The sequence below is a fragment of the Canis lupus genome, chromosome 18 (genome assembly GCF_011100685.1).
Source record: "Canis lupus familiaris isolate Mischka breed German Shepherd chromosome 18, alternate assembly UU_Cfam_GSD_1.0, whole genome shotgun sequence".
In the NCBI taxonomy this organism is placed as follows: domain Eukaryota; kingdom Metazoa; phylum Chordata; class Mammalia; order Carnivora; family Canidae; genus Canis; species Canis lupus.
Window position 1 is genome coordinate 55439164 of NC_049239.1, and position 19089 is coordinate 55458252.

The 19089-nt window shown below is 53.4% G+C and overlaps 1 long non-coding RNA gene across 1 annotated transcript; it reads right to left on the reverse strand.

The window, feature by feature from the left end:
• Positions 1 to 1704: 1704 nt before the first annotated feature.
• LOC119864143 lies at positions 1705 to 14270 on the reverse strand. Its single transcript, XR_005372982.1, has 3 exons — positions 13933 to 14270; positions 3009 to 3143; positions 1705 to 2927 (listed from the first exon to the last, which is right to left on the reverse strand). It is a non-coding gene; the product is annotated as an uncharacterized LOC119864143 (long non-coding RNA).
• Positions 14271 to 19089: the final 4819 nt, after the last annotated feature.

Sequence of the window (19089 nt, forward strand, 5' to 3'; positions counted from 1 at the left end):
GCGCCTGCCTTCGGCCTGGGGTGTGATCCCGGAGTCCCGGGATCAAGTCCCACATCGGGCAACCTGGTGGGAGCCTGCTTCTCCCTCTGCCTGTGTCTCTGCCTCCCTGTGTCTCTCATGAATAAATAAATAAAATCTTTAAAAAAATAAAATAAAAGGGTGAGCTTTATGGTATATGAACTATAGATCAATAAAGCTGTTATTAAAAAAAAAAAAACCAGATCTGCCCCTAATATTTGCAGGAGCACAAATGGAGACCCACATACCATATGCCTAAATATTTATTTATTTTTTTAAAAAAAGATTTTATTTATTTATTTATTCATGAGAGACACACACAGAGAGAGGATCCAGGACTCCAGGATCATGCCCTGGGCCAAAGGCGGCACTAAACTGCTGAGCCACCGGGCTGCCCCGTATGCCTAGATATTTAAAAATCAAGCAAACAAGCTGGGGAATAAAATATGTTCCCATTTCCTACCTTGACAAATATACCTCCACAGTGGCGAAGTTGAAAAGTATGTGTAAAGCTGTGGTTTTTATATATTTGAAAGCTGATGTGTTTGGGTGTTCTGCTGATGTACTGGCTGTGTTCGGACAAGTGGTAAAATAAAGATATACATAATTTATAAATTATTATGGTTTAATTCCACAAAAACGTTCATGCCCTCATTTCACCAAAATTCCTGATTTATGTTCCAGGAACAGGCATAATCTAAGAAGACTAAAGAGATAAAATATAATTTTCATCCAAAAGATAAATTATGGGATCCCTGGGTGGCGCAGTGGTTTGGCGCCTGCCTTTGGCCCAGGGCGCGATCCTGGAGACCCGGGATCGAATCCCACGTCGGGCTCCCTGCATGGAGCCTGCTTCTCCCTCTGCCCTGTGTCTCTGCCTCTCTCTCTCTCTGTGACTATCATGAACAAATAAATAAAATCTTTAAAAAAAAAATTAAAAAAAACAAAAGATAAATTATGATACATGTAAAATTTTTAAGTATTTTTTGAAAAGATGTTTCTCTAAAATAGCCAAAATTATTGATTGAGATGACAAGACAAAGTACAATTATAAAGGATGCCTGGGTGGCTCAGCAGTTGAGCATCTGCCTTTGGCTCAGGTCATGATCCTGGGATCCGGGATCATATCCCACATCAGGCTCCCCACAGGGAGCCTTATTCTCCCTCTACCTATGTCTCTGCCTCTCTGTGTGTGTCTCTCATGAATAAATAAATGAAATCTTTTAAAAAAAAAAAGTACAATTATAATCAATGACATTTTAAATCAAATCTGAATTGTTATTAATTCTTTTGAAATTGTATTTAAATGTTCTTAAACATTTTGGAAAAAAATAACATTATTACTACCATCCAATGGGTAATGTAAAGGATCAGCATCATACTTCATGTGCATAATATCTAGATTTATATATACAAATGTAAGCGTAATGCAAATTGTTTAAACATTGCAAGATAAACGTTCCTCAGCCGCCAGGGGCATCATTGTGGGTATTGCATTAATTTCCAAGAATTGCTGGAACCTGAAGCAAGGCAAGAAAGCAGACCCCTGCCATACCCGACCCCATAGTCGGAGGGTAGGACTGGGGGAAATTGCAGAGCTGCCCTGAGTCGTCCATCCCAGGGTGTTAATTCTCAGGGATGTTTTCCTGGGGTGGCCGTCATTTTGCATAGCCTTTTAAGCTCTGGCCTCAGAGACCCAGAAGAGTGAAGCTAGGAAAGACCTGAGGGATGCTCCAAATGCATACCCTTCTGGCCCAGCCCTCCACGACCCCCACTCTTCCATGAAACACCATGAGGCTCCTCGAGCCCCAAGGACCCACTCTGGCTCCCCTCTCTCGGCCTCTCCTCCCTTCTCTGCGCCTCAGGTCAGCTCTTCTGAATCACTCTCCCTGCCAAAATGGGGCTCACGCCCTAGAACAAATACTCTTTCCCTTCCTCCTCCTTTGGCCTGGGCTCTTACCATTCCCTGGCCTTCCTCCTCTGGGATAGGTGGCCATCTGTGCTCTCTCACCTCTCTGGGCTTACTGAGAGTCTAAGCTCATAGAGGGCAAGCACCTGCTGCCTCACTCTGGCTCCGACTCTGACCCTGTCCCAGAACAGGCCCTTGGCCAAGCTGACTGAGCATGGGGGTGCCACCATCAGGAGAGAGGCATGGCCTAGCTTCCTAGGACCACAGCCTTTCCCTCTGTGCTTGGTAGCTTCAAGGAACAAGGGGGGGCCTTCTTAGAGGAGTCTGGGAACAGTTGGGGCCAAGGGGTGGCACCTCATGGTCCCCTCACGATCTGGATCACCAAGGCCAGAGGGACAGACTCTTCGTTGCCCTCTAACTATCTCCTCCAAGGTCCCCTCTGTCAGCCTCCCTTGACATTCAGGCCTGGAGCTCAGCAGTTGCACATGACAGCTGAGACTCAGAGAGCCACGGGGCCATCCTGCTAGCAAGGTCGTCCTCCCTGCCCAGACTGTTCTTTGTCCAAAAGACAAAATGACCAAGCTGGTTCTCTAGACCTGAGGGCATGAAAGGAGGGGAACAAAAGATGTGTCCCGGAGCCCACATACTGGAGCCAAACTCTAGCCCCATGACCAAACAGCTGTGTGACCCCTTCTGAGCCTCAGTGTTCTTCATGTGTAAAACGGGGGCAGTTCAGACTCCAGTTCATAGTGTCCCTGGGAGGGTTCAATGAGATAATCCTTCATATAGAGAGTAGAGCAGGTCCTTGATCCATGGGGTAACAATACCAACAGGAATAGTAAGACAGTTATTATCGTTATTAACTTGTAAAAAGTTGATCCTACCATTCAGCCAGTCAGCCAGTCGGCAGGTATGTAGAGGTGCCCCCCAAGCAAGGTTACAATATCCTAAGGTGGCCGACAGCAACGGAAACATCCCACAGACAGGTACTAATCTGCATCTGCGAGGAATACCTTTGGTCACAAGTCAAAGAAAACCTGAAAATAGTGGCTTAAACATTATAAGGGCATCCTCTCCTCACATGACAAGGAATCTACAGGTCAGTTGCCTGGACTGGTTTGCTGGCCTCATGATGTCTTCCACCATCCTTAGATGTTGGCTTTCAATCTTATGGTACCACAGTGGCTGCCACACCTCCAGCATCACGTCTAGGTTCCTGGAAAAAAAGAAGGAAGTTGTGGTCAAAAGGAACACTACCAGCCCAGTCTGCTCCTTATTTTATTTTTTTATTTTTATTTATTTATTTAGGATAGTCACAGACAGAGAGAGAGAGAGAGAGAGAGGGAGAGAGGCAGAGACACAGGCAGAGGGAGAAGCAGGCTTCATGCCGGGAGCCTGACGTGGGATTCGATCCCGGGTCTCCACGATCGCGCCCTGGACCAAAGGCAGGCGCCAAACCGCTGCGCCACCCAGGGATCCCTGCTCCTTATTTAAAAAAAAATTTTTTTTAAGTCTCCTGAAACCCCACACAGTCAACCTCTATTTATGCCTCATTGGTCGGCACTTGGAAGCTGCATGATTAGCTGGGACTAGCCCTGACCCACCCATGGGGATAGGGGACAAGGTGATCCCAAACAAAGTTGGAGTGTGGTTAGCAAAGGGGGGATGGGTACTCAGCAGGGTTTGCCAGAGTCATGCGAAGGAGGGGCTTGAGCTCATCCTTTCTCATTTGTATATTAGGGCATGTTGTATATATAATGCTGTTTATCAGGTTTAGAGAGGGGAACTGACTTGCCCAAGGCACACGGCAAACAAGGGGTGGACTGGAGCCCAGACCTTCTAATGCCACAGGCAGAACTTTTTCCACTGTCTCTGCAACATGATGGGACTTCTTGATTGACAAGCCCCCTTCCGAGGGACTCAAGAGCAGGGGGACTCCCAAGGCTCCAGCATCCAGAATTCTGCAGGAGGAAGGGAGACGTTGATCATAGTGGGAGGTGAAAGAGGCCTTTCCTGCTGCCACCAGCTCCCAGGGGCAGAGCTGGCTCCACGAAGTGGCTAGTTGGCAGGTGGCTAATTACTCTTGTCACCCACTCTCTTCTGGGAAAGACAGCCATATAATCTGCAGATCAACTGGAGGGAAGAGAGGCCTCTATTCTCTACCTGCCCTCCCCCAGCTGGGGCTGCCACTTGGCAGCAGGACAGCCAGTGAGGGAAGTGTGATGGGGGACAACTGGTAGGCAAGTGGACAAGTGGGAGAAGACAGTGGGGACCAGAGGCAGAGCAAGGAGGCAAGTGCCACAGCGCTATCAGGATGGGTAAACTGAGGCAAGACAAAGTTAGACTCCTGCTTCAGGGATAGAGTGAGCTAACATTTAGGACTTACTTCTCTTGTTGATGGGTCTCCAGCCTCCCTGGGAGGCCCTGATGGGGGACACATAACTCCAGGTGGGGGGTAGAGGGCAGGGCAGAGGACTCTTCAAGTTGGAAGAAGCAAAGAAGGGAGAGAAAGACCGCCCAAGCAGAGCGGACAACGTGAGCAAAGGTACAGGGAGCTGTCAACTTGTCAGGGTCAAATTTGCTGCAAAGTCTAGTGAGGAGCGGTGGGAGGCCCAATGAGGGGCGGTGGGGACCCAGAGTGCAGGGGAGGACCGTTACACAGGGCCTGCCGTGAGTAGCTGCTTTCCACTCTACTTCATGAGGCCCTGCAGCCACCATGGGGTTCTTTGCCCATTCTCACTTCACAGGTGAAGGGGCCTGAGGCTAGTGAGCAGCAGAGCCGGGTTCTTGGACTCTCGCTGGCCCAGGGCAGCCTCCACCCCCCATTAGTGCCCCTGAGCCTCTGTGAGCTTCTGCCTCCTGCAGGTGGAAGGGTGGAAGAGGAGCCCGGTACGGAGCCAGGACTCTGAAAACTGGATACGCTGAAGATGCAGGCAAGAGGAGGGTGACCTGGTCCCATTTATATTTAAAAGGATTCTTAGTTCTTTCTGGATGTGCTACCCCACCCCAGCCCCCACTGCCTCCATCCTTTATCTTCCTGTTTGCTTCCTTCATCGGAACCAGAGTAGCAGTTAGGCCTGTGGCAGGTTCAAATTCCCTCCCTGCCACATTCGTGGTGCGTGACCTCGGGCAGGTTGTTCAACCTTCCTGTCCCCGCTTCCTTGTCTGTGACACAGACATCAAGAGAGCACCTACGTCCCAGGCTCCATGTGTGGATGAAAAGAAGTATATATAAAAAGTCTTGTAACGGTGCCAGGCAGGTAGCAAACACTTAATAAAGGTCAGCTGCTATTTCCAGAGTGCCATGTCTTGTGACTCGTTTGTGAACTTGCCTCACAGCTCTCGTCTCCCCTTGCTGCACCGGTAAGCTCTGGCCACCCGGAACTGTGGCACTTGCTTGACTTGTCACAGACTGCCACTGGCTGGGCACCCTACAAGAAAAACGGATGCTCTACAGCTCTGGAGGCCAGAAGTGTGAAATCAAGGGGTCTGCAGGGCGGGCTTCCTCTGAAACCCATAGGGGAGAATCCCCCCTTGCCTCTCCGGAAGCTTGCAATAGTTGCCAGTGATCCTGGGTGTTCCCAGACTTGTAAATCCCACTCTCCAGTCCCTGTCTCTGTCATCCCATGGCCCTCTCTTGGCATCTGTGTCTTCACAGGGCCCCCATCTTCCCTCTTCTTATAAGGGACACCAGTTGTATTGGAGTAAGGGCCACCCTGCTTCAGAATGACCACATCTTCACTTGATTACATCTGCAATGACCTCATTTCCAGATCAGGTTGTACTCTGAGGTTCTAGGGGTTACGATGTCAACATATGCTGTGGGGGACACAATTCAACCCATAACATTCATCGAAGCATCCCCAGCATCTGGCCCAAGAGATATCCGTGGGATAGACAACACAAATTAGTAAATGGGGTCTTCTGCTTGTGAGTCACTAGGGGCATGACTCAGTGTCCCCATCTCCATGCTCCTGGGACCCAGGGCAGAGCCTGCTTTCCTGAGGAATCTATAGATGGATTTCAATTCACATGCATCTTAGAGAATTTGCCCAGCCAGCTGGCTGACCAAGCCACCCATGACCAGAGTCCTCTGAGAACCCGGAAGGGGTAGGGTGGGTTGGGAAGAGGTGTCCATCCCTCAAGGGGCAGGCCTGACTGCTGAGCCTAGGAAAGCTGACAGTATGCTCAGCATTGCTGTCACTTGGCAGAGATGGGGCACTCCCTGGGGAGACGTCACGGGCAGCTGGAGGCAACCGATATCTCAATGTCACTGCTAATCTGGGGGCTCAAGCTGTCCATGTGTCAGGCAATGACTCGCACTGGGTGGGTGGAAGGGATCCTGGCTGGGGGAGAGGGACAGCTGATGCTGAGTCAGGGGACAGTGGGCTCCCCCTGCCTGGTGAAGAGGGGAGGGCAAGCTGGTCTCTGCAGGACCCACCTCCAGGGCCCCCTCCCCAAAGGCCCCAGGCGTCGGGCCCCCTCCCCCTCCTGCTGTTCTAAGATGCTCCAGCACCTACCGGAGGCCAGGCTGAGACTGGCAGACTAGAAGGGAAAGAAGGACCCAGGCAGCAACTGTAATGGGCAGCCCCGGGGGCGCAGTGATTTAGCGCCGCCTGCAGCCTGGGGTGTGATCCTGGGGACCCTGGATCGAGTCCCACATCAGGCTCCCTGCATAGAGCCTGCTTCTCCCTCTGGCTGTGCCTCTGCCCTGCCCCCCCCCCCCCCGCCCCTCTCTCTCTGTCTCTATGAATAAATAAATAAAATCTTTAAAAAAAAAAAAAAAGGTCAGTGGCCCTTGGGGCCAGAAACATCCCTGATGCAAATGTGGAATTTACATTCCCAGAGTGCCCGCTGGCTAACCTGTCTGCCCATCTATATGCTAGCTAGCAGCCTAGGTGGCGTGGGCACAGCAGAGTCCTGGGCCCTTCCCGGAAGGGTCCCTCTGTGACTCCCCCACTGCTGAGGGCCCCTCCCCAAGGAGGGCTCTGAGGTGTGCGTGGCGGGGAAGGAGCCTCAGTGGGCACTGGGCAATGCTGCTTTGTCCAGCTGGGTGGGGCCCATCCTGCTGGACCTGGGCTGCCTGCCTGGGATTTCCATCAGCAGCTCTCTTGGCGCCGTGGCAGAAAGATCCCAGGGGCCGGACATGGAAAGAATGACTGGACACCAATGAGTCCTCTTTCCTGTTTATGTGGCTTCACCTGGGGCCAGTTCCATTCGATGAGACTTGATTGTCCTTCCCTTGTGCACCCGGGGAGAGGGAAAGGCAAGGCCAAATCATGCAGGCCAGCTACGGGCCAGGGGCTTTCCTTCAATCCTCCTAACGATTGCTCTTCTCATCCTGCTGTCCCTGGAGAAGACATCAAGTCTCCGAGTCAAAGTCCTCTGACAAGGCCGTGCACCCAAGGAACGGCAGAGCCAGGACTCAGACCCTTGTCTCCAGCACCTCCTCCATTGCAGGGAGCAGGACTCGAATTTTTACTCAGCCTCACTGTTCCTGGCCGCCTTCCCTCGAATGACCTAGCCTAGCCGACTTGGAACGATGACCTCCACACTTGCACTAGGCACCGAGAGTCTGTGTGTGTGTGTGTGTGTGTGTGTGTGGATTCACGGCGTAGTATATGGTAGTACAGGAGTGCCAGGCTCACCTGGCCTGTGGGATGACCTCAACACCTTCCCCTAGCCTCTCTGGGCCTCAGGCTCATCAGTGACGAAGGGTGTGGATCTTTCTAAGTCAGAGCCCATCTTGCTCCTCCATGCGTGGGGACCCCCAGGGCCGAGGCGATCTTCATCCCTCCTTGCTCTTCCAGCTCCTACCTGCCCCCAGCAACCAGTACAGAGCTTGACACCCTGTGGGTGCCTAATACAGCTCATCTTTGCCTGAGTGACAAACCTACCATGTGAAGTCCCTGAGGACACCGTCCGCAGCCTCCTCAGAAGGCTTCAGGGCAGAAGGCTTCTTGGTGCTCAATCTTCATTTGCGAACTTGCTCTCCCCACCCCCATCTCCAACCCCCTCAATCACATGTGCACATGCAAACATACACATATGCATGCACACACATGCACGCGCCTTGGTCCTGGGAGCCCTTCCTCACTGTCCATCACACCGTGTCATGTCACACTCAGCTCCTGGAGTGTCAGAACCTTTAATCCTATTGACATTCAGTTAATGAGTTTCTGCTGCCGTTGACAGAATCTCTCGCCCCACCCATGCTGGACAGGCTGTGATCAGAGTTCAGAGTTGTTGTTGGGCCATTCCGGGCCTGGGGGAGGGGAGCAGGAAAGAGAGGCCTGCAGACCTGAAGGCCTCGAAGTCTCCTTGGGTGGTGGGGAGTGGTATAAGTGGTATAAGGGGGAGCAGCTCCTCCTGGCAGCTGGAGTCTCCCTGGCCTTCCTTGGGGTAGAGGCCAGCCCTAGGAGAGCTGGCAAATCTGGGAGCACTTGGCAGTTTATAGGAGGCCATGGCACTGGGGTGCCCGGGGGAGGCAGAGGCACCTGCCCCGGGGCCACTCAGTGAGGTGGGCTCCCGAGTCTTGGCTCAGCACTCTCCTTCCCCAACCTCTGGGCCTGGCAGGGGAGAAGGCAGAGACCAACAACCAACTCAGCAGTTGGTTGTTGTTTGTGCCAGAGGGATCTGGGGGCACAGACTCAGAGACCAGAGGGGCCCAGCGCCAAATGCAAATGGGCCCCTGGGGAAGGGAGAGGGTAGGGCTCTGGGAAGGGAGAGGCCTGGGGGAGTAGCCTCTGGAAGTTGCTGCCGAGAAACAAATCTTCATGAGTGCCAAGGGTGCTGGTGTTGGCTCTGGTCTCCGGGAATGCCAACCTGCCTGGGGCTCGGGACCAGTGGGGCCCACCTCCTGCTGCGCCTCAATCCTGGGAGGGTAGAGCTGGGGCTCTGACAGTTCTTCTCAGGGTGGGCCCCACCCCCCAGGCAGGGCTGTGAGACTAAGCATGCTCCATCAGCCTCTCCTGGGAAGCAACAGCCCTGGGTGGGCCCAGAGCCCCTTTGGGATTGAGGAGGTGCTAGTCCCCAGACCTGGAGAATCTTCAGCAGCCCTTCACTGAAAGGCTGGACGGAGGAAGGAGCATGGGCTCCAGGAAGGTGATCTGGGTTCAAATCTCTGCCCTGCCTCTTCAAGGCTGTGGGACCTTAGGGAAGCCCCTAACCCTTCTGGGACTCAGTTTCCTCCTCTATAGCAGACACACCTGCTATCTGCTTCCAATGGTTCCTTATGAGAAGTGAGTATAATGTCACGTATAACATGTCTGGCACAGGGCCTTCCCGCTCAGCAAACAGCCACCAATACAATTGCTGTTTTAAAATTTCTAACCATACTGATCTACCAATATTCAAAGATCAGATTGGCAAACTTGCAAAGTATGATAAAACACTGTGCCGGCAAAGCTATGAGAGACGGGGCAAAGGCATACCTGGCTGGTGAGGCAACCTGGAGAGGACAGTTTGACCCTCTCCACCCCTTTCCAGCAGCACAGCCCGAGTGTTCTACTGTTCCACTCTGCTCCACTCCTGGGACTCTCTCCACAGGTTTGCAAGCCTGCATTTGAAGGCTCATGCATACAAGGTTATTTATCACAACACTTAATGTAATTGCCAAAGACTGGAAACAAGGTAAATGTGCACCAGGAGAGATTGGGCAAGTAACTCCCGGTACCTCCACACCATGAAGTAATATGCAGCCATAAGATAAGACTGAAGAACACTTTTCCAGCTGACATAAACCAATAACCAAGATATATTTTTAAGGGAAGGCAGCCAGGTACACAGCAGGGTGTGCATGCATTTTAAAAGGCTCACAAATGAGGGGCGCCTGGCTGGCTCAGTTGGTTGAGTGTCAGACTCTTGGTTTTGGCTCAGGTCATGATCTCAGGGTCATGAGATCAAGCCCTGTTTCTGGAACTGATGTTAGTGGGGAGTCTGCTTGAGATTCTCTCCCTGTGCCCCCCCTAAAAATAAATAAATCTTTCCAAAAAATAAATAAAAGGCTAACAAATGAGAGCAAACATGAAGGTGATGGTTTATGTACTAAAGTTTCTAGCAGGGGATCCCTGGGTGGCTCAGTGGTTTAGCACCTGCCTTCGGCCCAGGGTACGATCCTGGAGTCGCAGATCGAGTCCCACATCGGGCTCCCTGCATGGAGCCTGCTTCTCTCTGCCTGTGTCTCTGCCTCTTTCTCTCTCTCTCTCTCTCTCTATCTCTCATGAATAAATAAATAAAATATTTTAAAAAATGAAGTTTCTGGCAGAACACACACGACTGGCACTAATGCTCTTGTCTGGAGAGGGTGATGGGTGGCCAGGGCCCAGGAGAGGATGACTTTTTCACATCATGTCCTTCTTGAATTTTATACTTTGAATCATGTGAATGCATTATCCATTCAAACTACAAATGTAAATTATTTTTAAGTTTATATTTGTAAATTATTTTTTAAATATTCATTTTTTTTCATTAGACCCTCCTGGTTGAGATTGAGCTTCAGATGAGCATTTAGCTTTGTGTTTGGGAAGGGAGGGTGAGGCAGATGTGGGAATGGTGACTGAGGATCCTCAGAAGCTGGGCTCAGCATACGGGGCAGTGAGGTGGGACCCCTAGGACTTGGTGAGGGGGGCAGGCAGGCCTGGGACCTCAAACCCACCCCAACAGGAGAAGGCTGGGACTGAGAGGTTGCATCAGCTCCACCAACCATGGCCCCCTGGTGGTGTGAAGTTCTCAAGGATAGGTCTGCCTTCATTGCCTTTGCCCATGTTCAGTTGAGACTGGCAGGGAGTAGGCACATGGGGGGGCAGTGGGTGGGTGTGAACAGGGGCAGGAGTGCCCTGCGGTTGAGGTTACCACTGTCCCTCTTTCAGGGAAAGATTGAACATTTATATCCTCCCAACAGCCCCTGTCAAATGCCTACCCCTGCCCTGGGGATGCTGGCTCTGCTGGCACCCAAAGCGTTCAGCATCCCACCAGGGAAGCTTTTCCCACTCACTGAGTACCTGCTGTGTACCTGTACCAGGTACTTTCTTTCCCTGTGGCACAAGCTGGATGCGGCCAGGACTGCTGTCTCACCTGCCCAAACTCCTTGGGTTGGAGGGGGATGCCATCCTGGTACCTGCCCCCTGACAAGTAGGCACCAGAGCTGGCTGTCTCCAGCCTCACTGGCTGGACCCCCTGCCCTCTCCCAGGATCGAATCAGCCCTGATGCCAGAATGCCTGTGCCCCCAGGCATGGCAGCATCACAGACACCCATGCAGGGTGGGCAGTGGAATCTCTGCTGCCAGGAGACTGTCTCCCTGGATTCTGACTCTCTGAGGCAGCAGCATTGTGGAGGAAGGAGTGTGCCGCCCACCCCTTCCCAGAGCTGGAGGTGGTTGGTGCTAGGCTCCCAGAGATGGAGGGGGTGCATGCTCTGCCAGGACTGGTCACTGGGCACCATTTGGTGTACAGAAAATTTTTCCTGGCTCTGTTATTAGTGATGGGACCAAAGCAAAGAGGTACTGAGGGTAGGTGTCTTCCTCGGGACAAGGGCCTCAGCTGATGGCTTTCCCTCCATTGCCAGCACCAGAGGGTCTTCCTGGACTTCACAAATGGAGGAGACACTTCCCTACATCTGTCACCTCAGGTGGTGATGGGCCTACTGTGTATTGGGACCTTCACATCTATGATGGCTGAACATGAGAAGCTAGGATGAGTTTTCCTGAATATCCTTTATGCAGAAACTGAGGCTCAGAGAGATGGTGACTTGTCCTGAGGTCACACACCTGCCCACAGAGCCCCTGCTCTCCTTTCTGCATCCCCTGCCTCCTCCGACTGTGTCTCTGCAGGTGCTTGTATGTCCTGGTCAGCTCAGGCACACAGGCCAGATGACACTGGAGCCAGCAGCACCTATAGGAAAAGGGCACAGCCCATGCATAAGCACGGAGGTGGGACTCTTCTGAAAGTGGCCAAGAAGTGTGAGATGTGAGCGTGGAGGATGAGACTGGTGTTAGGAATGGAGGGAGCCTAGAGTCCTAGCCAGGAAGGGTGGGGTTCAAATGCCAGAACAGAAGCTTATGTGGTAAGCACCAGAGCTTTCTCAATGGGCGGACAGGCATGATGAGAAGTCTCTTTCCAGAGGCTGATCCCCCCAGGAGCTGAGCCGGGCAGCAGTGGGGCGCAGACTCAGGCAGAGAGGCTCTGGGCCAGTGCTGAATGGAACGTTGTGGTCGAAAGAGAGTTGTGGAGTAAGGAGGCAGGATGGGAGCCCAGCTGCACTGCTCACAAGCTGCGTGACCTTGAGACAGTTACTTAACCCCCCTGGGCCTAAATCATCTCATCTAAAAATGGGGCTGAGGATACTATACCTCATGGCACTGTCATGAAGACAAAGTAAACATGTCCTACATTTAGAGCAATGCCTGCTTGGACATCATAAAGCACTAAGTCTCAGTACCATCGCCCTGGTACTCAGTCCTAAGCTATGGGATGTGTTGGTTCTGTGTTTCTGCTCTGGGAAGAAGCTGATAGGAAGACACGAAGCCCAGAGGGAAAGGAGGAACTGCCCTCATTGTGGATCAAGGTGTCTCTGGCGAAGAACTTGGTGGCCCTCACTGTTTTCAGACCCCTGGTAGGTGACCAGACAGCATAGGACTGGCCCTGGTGCCTGGGTCCCTGCCACACCCTGCCCTTGCCCTGGCTCCAGGTGGAGGTAGGCGGGGGGGGGGGGGGGGGGGGTATTATTTTTTTTGAAATTTTTATTGAAGATTTTAAAAAATGTATTCATGAGAGACACAAAGAGAGAGGCAGAGACACAGACAGAGGGAGAAGCAGGCTCCCTGTGGGGAACTCAATTCAGGATTTGATCCCAGGACTCCAGGATCACGACCTGACCCGAAGGCAGACGCTCAACTGCTGAGCCGCCCAGGCCTCCCAGACAGGGGGATTTTAGACCAATCTCCTCGGGCAGGGATGACTGGTCTCCTTATCAAGCCTCCTAGCAGGTTCCAGGGTCCCCCCTGCCAAGCCCAGAAGAAGAGGGCGAGGGTGATGTCTAGGAAGTGTGAGGCGGGTATGCCCAGGAGGCTCTAATGAGGCATGCGAAGGCCATAGAAGGTGTTGGGAGTCGAGGTCGCTGGGAGGGCAGCAGCAAGGCGGGACAGCGTGTGTGAGCAGCCCTCGCTGGCCTGGCGCTGGCGGTTGCTCTGGTGAGCAAGTGAGCTCCGAGTCATTCGGCCCGGAATGACTCTAATCTGCTCATTACCACTCTGGGGCTGAAGGGTGACTCAGGCAGGAGCTGTCCTGCCTTTCTCACCCCCCCCCCCCCCGCCCCCAGCTCACGTCTGTGCAACAGCTGGGATCCAAGGACAGCCACTTCTTGGCAGGCCTGGCACCATCTGCTTCCCCTGGGGGAGTTAGGCACCGCAGAGGGTGTGCCTGGGGTGGCTGCGCCCCCTGGAAGTGCAGGGTGGAGCTAAGATACACCTGGCCTAGTGTCAGGGTACTCTGAGCCTCACTGCTCTCCACAAATGAGGCAGGGGTCCAGGCGGGACGGCTCTGGAGACTCTGGGTCACCCCCTGGCCCCGATGGATGTTAAATGACTTGTTTCCCTGACACTTGAGCCTCAGTGTTACCATCTGCATGATGGAATGGTTGTCTGGCTCCCTCCCTGCTTCTCCAGCCAACCAGACCTAGAGCATGAAGGCTTTCCTGTCATGAGGCCTGGGTATGTATTGGAGTGGGGGTGGGGAATCCAGCAGAAGACAGTTAAACTGCTGACTCCTCTGGGGTGTGGTTGGGGTACAGTGGAGAGTGATGAGGGGCAGAGACACCACCTCCCAGCACCATTTCCCTTCACCCCACCCCAGGCTCCCTACCAATTTTGGGGTCTTTCATCTCCTCTCTCCTACTCTTGCCTGGATCATGGGACTTTTTTCTCTGTGGCTGCCCCTTCCTAGAACTGGGGGGAGCCGTCAGGATCCTTGGGAACAATACCAGCAACCAAAGTTTAGGCAGCACCCACCATGTACTGTGTGAAGGCTTCCTCCAGCTGGTCTCGCAGGCAGGGTGGTTGTCCTCCCCATCAGTCCACAGATAAGGGAGCCAAGGCACAAAAGGTTGGGTAAGACCACATGGCTAGCTAGTGTGAAGCACAGTCCGTGTGACTCCGGAGCCTTCCCGCAGAGCCACAGAGCCACACAAGACCCCAGTGGAGGATCTGGAATCAAGGGCCCCCCTTTCCCCTTCTACAGAGGGAGCTCATTGAGGCTGGAAAACCTGGCTGTCTCATCTGCCTTTATGCCCACCTGGCATGGAGTGGGTGCTGAGCAGTTAGTTGTTTGGCGCATGACGGAATCATCAGGCCAGCTGCTCAAAGCAAGACTGCTCAAACTGCTCTGGCCGAAGCAAAGACTGGGGGTGGGGGGAGGCTGCAGTGGGTGGAATGGTAATGGGCTTCTCTTCCTGCCTCTCGTCTTCCGACTAAGACTGAAGTCGAGAGAGGGAAAAGACAGACTCAGGGCCACCCATAAAGTTGGTGGCAGAATCAAGACTAAACCCCTGTGGTGGGACTTCCCCATGGCAGTGAGGAGCTGGACCCCGCGCCTTTCTCCCCTCCCAGAGGGGGATGGTCACTCCCCTCAAGCCAGAGGCTGGGGAGGAGGGCTCAAGGCCCCAGCCTGGACTGCATTCTCTGGGCACCTCCATTATTGGTATATGGAGCTCCAAGGGTCAGTCCCCCGCCTAGGGAAAGCCCATGTGTGTGCAGTGCAGGGCCCCCTCATCCCCCACCGTTGGCATAGCCAACTCCCTTATTCTGTCAGCAAGCACTGGGTTTGGAGAGACAGTCTAATTGGTGGGCAGTACCCTGCCCTGGTTCCCCTCCTTGCCTAAACAGCCCTTTTTGTCCTGTCTGCCCAGCCACCAGGACCTCACTATCTCCCAGAGCCCTGCCCTGTCAGGAACTCATTCGCTCGTGCTCCCACAGAATCGCTGTCAGACCTGGGGAGGCCCATGGAAGACGTTGAGGAAAACCCCTAACCATGTACCCAAGTGCCACCACCTCCTCTTGCTCAGACAAAACACCTGAGAGAGGTGGGCGTGGTCCGAGGTCAAAAATCAGGAGGGGCGGATCCCTGGGTGGCGCAGCGGTCTGGTGCCTGCCTTTGGCCCAGGGCGCGATCCTGGAGACCTGGGATCGAGTCCCACATCGGGCTCCCGGTGCATGGAGCCTGCTTCTCCCTCTGCCTGTGTCTCTGCCTCTCTCTCTCTCTCTCCCCGTGTGTGACTATCATAAATAAAAAAAATAAAAATAAAATTAAAAAAAAAAAAAAGCAGGAGGGCAGGGCCAGCCTCCCACCTTTCCCTGCTGTTTGAGCCAGGCCTCTGTATCTTGGCCTGTGCTGCTCCTTTCGCCAGGAAGGGCCTTCCCCAGTAAAGTCCCAGCCCACTGGATAAATGACCAGCTCATCTGCACCTCCTATATCACCCCGTGGCTGCCTCCATTATAACCCATTGTATCCATGGCCCTCTCTAGCAACGTGTAAGCTCCACAAGGCCAAGATCAGGACTGATCCATCTCAGGTGCCCCAGCTCCCAGCCCAGGTCACCCAGAGGGAGGCCTGGATAAAGGGCAGGCAACAAAAGAATCAGCAGGCATGGGCAGAACAGATGCTCTCAGCCCAGGCCCAGCCATCCTTGGCTCTCAACTCCCCATGCCTGCTCCCCTGGGCCAGGACTATTCTGGAAGGCCTTTTGCTCCTCTGCCCTTGTCCCAGGATCCCTGAGGGCTTTTCAGACCCTGGTCTCCCTTGCTTCCCCATGCCTGGGCCCCGCCTGGGCAGAGCCTTCTCCAGGCTGTCATGCGTGAGTCATGGGCAAACTGTAAACAACTCTACAGAGCACTGACTGTACCACCGAGGCCCTGGCACTCATCCTAGCCGTGCTGGGGGTATCTAAAAGAAGACGTGGCTAGCTCCCACGCACCCACTATGGAAAGGAGAAGGTGGAATAGAAACAGGGGAGGCTTCCAAATTTGCATATCAACATGTGCTTATCAGTCTGCAGTGCAGCCCCTAGGAGGGGACTAAACAGAATAGGTGGATGGGGGGCAGTTATTAATCAGGAAGTGGGGAAGTCGGGTGCCTGTTGGGAGTTTAAAAGCCCCAATTAAAAAAAAAAAGCCCCAATTTTGGGCAGCCCCGGTGGCTCAGGAGTTTAGCGCAGCCTTCGGCCCAGGGCGTGATCCTGGAGACCCAGGATGGAGTCCCACGTCGGGCTCTCTGCATGGAGCCTGCTTCTCCCTCTGCCTGTGTCTCTGTCTCTCTCTCTCTCTCTCCCTCTTTCTCCCCCTCTCTCTCTTTCTGTGTCTCTCGTGAATAAATAAAATCTTAAAAAAAAAAAAGGCCCCAATTTTTACTGAGCACCTACTATGCCTGCAGGCACTATTGCAGCTGCTGGGATACCTCAGTAAACAAAACAAAGACCCCTGAGCTGCGGGGAAAAACAGGAAAAGCAGAGCAGAGTAAGGGTGGTTGCGGGGCAGTTGCCTTAGTCATCATTTGTAAGGTACTGTAGAAGGATAGAAACTTGCAGAGCTTTCCGGCCACCTGACAGATGGGGAAACTGAGGTCCAGGAGGGCTTAAGGGTTTGCCTGAGATAGAACAGGGGGATGGTAGAGGCAGGCCCCAAGGCCTGTGTGTAGGCTCAGAGGTTAGGTTGGCCCCAATGTGGCCAGCGTGGGGCATCGTTTTCATGGTCATTTTTATGGCAGGAGCCCTCCCCTCTGCCCCTGGGGCAGGGCGCCAGGGCACTCAGCAGCAGCAGAGGCTCGCGGGTAAACCAGGCTCTGAAGTCAGTCAGCGGGGAATCTCTGGGTGGCTCAGCGGTTTAGCGCCTGCCTTTGGCCCAGGGCGCGATCCTGGAGACCCGGGATCGAGTCCCACGTCAGGCTCCCGGCATGGAGCCTGCTTCTCCCTCTGCCTGTGTCTCTGCCTCTCTCTCTCTCTATGTCTATCATAAATAAATAAATCTTAAAAAAAAAAGAAAGAAAGAAATGAAGTCAATCAGCAGTGGGTCTCCACAGCCAACCTCTCCATCTGTAACAGGGCAGCTTTGACACTCTGCTCCTGAATGGCCTCTCCAGGACCAAAAAAAAAAAAAAAAAAACCTTTACTTCCCTGGGTACAGCTGGCTGGGGCCACCAGGATGGGCTGGTGTCTGAAAACTCTCCCATCTACGACCACACCCCCAGTGCAGAGCTTTAGGAATGCAGAGTGACTCTGTTTCCCTTGGCTTCAAAAGCTTTGGCCACTGCAGGGTCAGACCACAAGCATTGACATTTCAGAGGCTCACACTCTGCTAAGTGAACATTAGACACAGATTATTTAGTCTCTGCAATCTGCGGCTGCCTCCTACGTGCTGTTTGATAAGCTTTTATTGTTACCTCCCTCTGGTCCTGCATCCCTGGGGCTTGGGGCAACTCGTTTGCCCAGAGCCAGGAGGCTGCCAGGTGGGGCGAGTGGGCCAGTGCGTGGCACAGAGCCCCGGCAAGGAGCTGCTGTCTGGCTGCATTGCCGTGAGCATGATGCCTGCCCTTTCTGGTCTCCCCTGGAAATGGCTCTCCATAACACCGTGACCCAGCTTCCCTCTCCAGTGAACCCTTCGCCAGTCTACTCCTGAGTGGAGTCCCAGACTTGGAACAAATCAACCTATTTGGGAGTCCCAAAGCCAGCACCCCCCAAGCTCTCACCATACATACAAACTATCTGCCTTCTAGACTCCTTGTACCTTTTCCCAGAGCTTCCTAGGATCCTTCCTCCAATCTGCCCCTCCGCCCCCTTCTGTGAGTTCCCAGTACACCTGTCCATGTTCACTCTGGGCAGTGTCCTGGACCATCGTGTATATGGATGCTCCACAGGATTAGGGCTGCCTCTTATTCACCACTGGATCCCTTCATAGGCCTGGACAGAGTTGATCATTCTAGATGTTCATTCAGCCATTCAATCATTCCACAAACAGCTCTTGGAGTGAACTGTGTACCCTGCACTATGTGGGGTAGTGGGGATCCAGATATTAGAGGCTAATCAGTCAGCCTGACCCTCAAAGAGCTCCCAGTTTAATGAGAAGAAACACTGCTACATAGCAGGTGATTAGGGTTCTGGTCGGGGAAGTCCAGGGAGCACTAGAGCACACAACAGGGCCACTTGACCCCAGGAAAACCAGGGAGAGCTTCCTGGAGGAGGCAACATTGAATTATGATTTGGAGGGTCTGTAAGAGTTAATAAGGAGGAGGAAAGAGTTCTAGGAAGAGGGAACAGCCCCGGCAGAGGTCTGAAGTGTAGAGGAAGCACGGCGAATTCCGGGGTCTCTCAACAGTTGGGCTAGCAGCCTCTTTGCTCTTCCCTCTTGCCTGGCTCTTTCCCCTTTCTCTACTAAAAGATGGGGAGATCGTTCCCTCCCATTGAGTGAGCTTTCAAACCCCTATCCCTGCCTGAAGAGGACAGAGAACTCCCAGGAGGCTGGCCACTTCACCCCATGGCCCTCGGCAGCCAGTCATCTCTCCTCTTTGAGGCTCTGCTGCCTCATCAGGGAAATGGGTGTGGGGTAGGGCACTTGAGCCCCAAGATCTCAAGGAGAGGACTAGGGCCTGGGTCTGCAGGGGGGCCGGGAGGTACCCTGGCTGCTAGTGCCTACCTGTCTGAGTCTAGCCCATAGATCTCTGTCTCTTGTCCCAGGAGTCTCTCCTCCCAGGCTCCCTCCCTCCCAGCCACTTTGGATGGGGATAAAAAAAGAAAAGCAATGGTCCTCCCACCAACTGGCAGGCGAACCCGTGATAAGAAATGCCTTTCTGCTGAGCCTGGTCTCCGTGGAGCCCTTGCTACCACCCAGCCCTACCTGTCGTGATCCTCCGGCTGCCCACCTCCTTTCTCCTCCACCCCGTGACTGGCTGGAGAAGGAGGTGGAGGAGACATCCCTGACTCAGCCTCAGTGTGGGTGAGGAGGACAGGGTCCTAGGAAGCCCTAAGACCAGTGTGAGACAGGTCATTCTTCCCTCCTGCTTTGTGGGAAGAGCGTGGGGCAGGAGTAGATAGAGTTCACAGCCAGCGGACAGGCTGAGTCTGGCTCCCTTCCCAGAAAGGTCTGGGCCCCCCAAAAAGTACTCAACAGGCCTTTATTTTT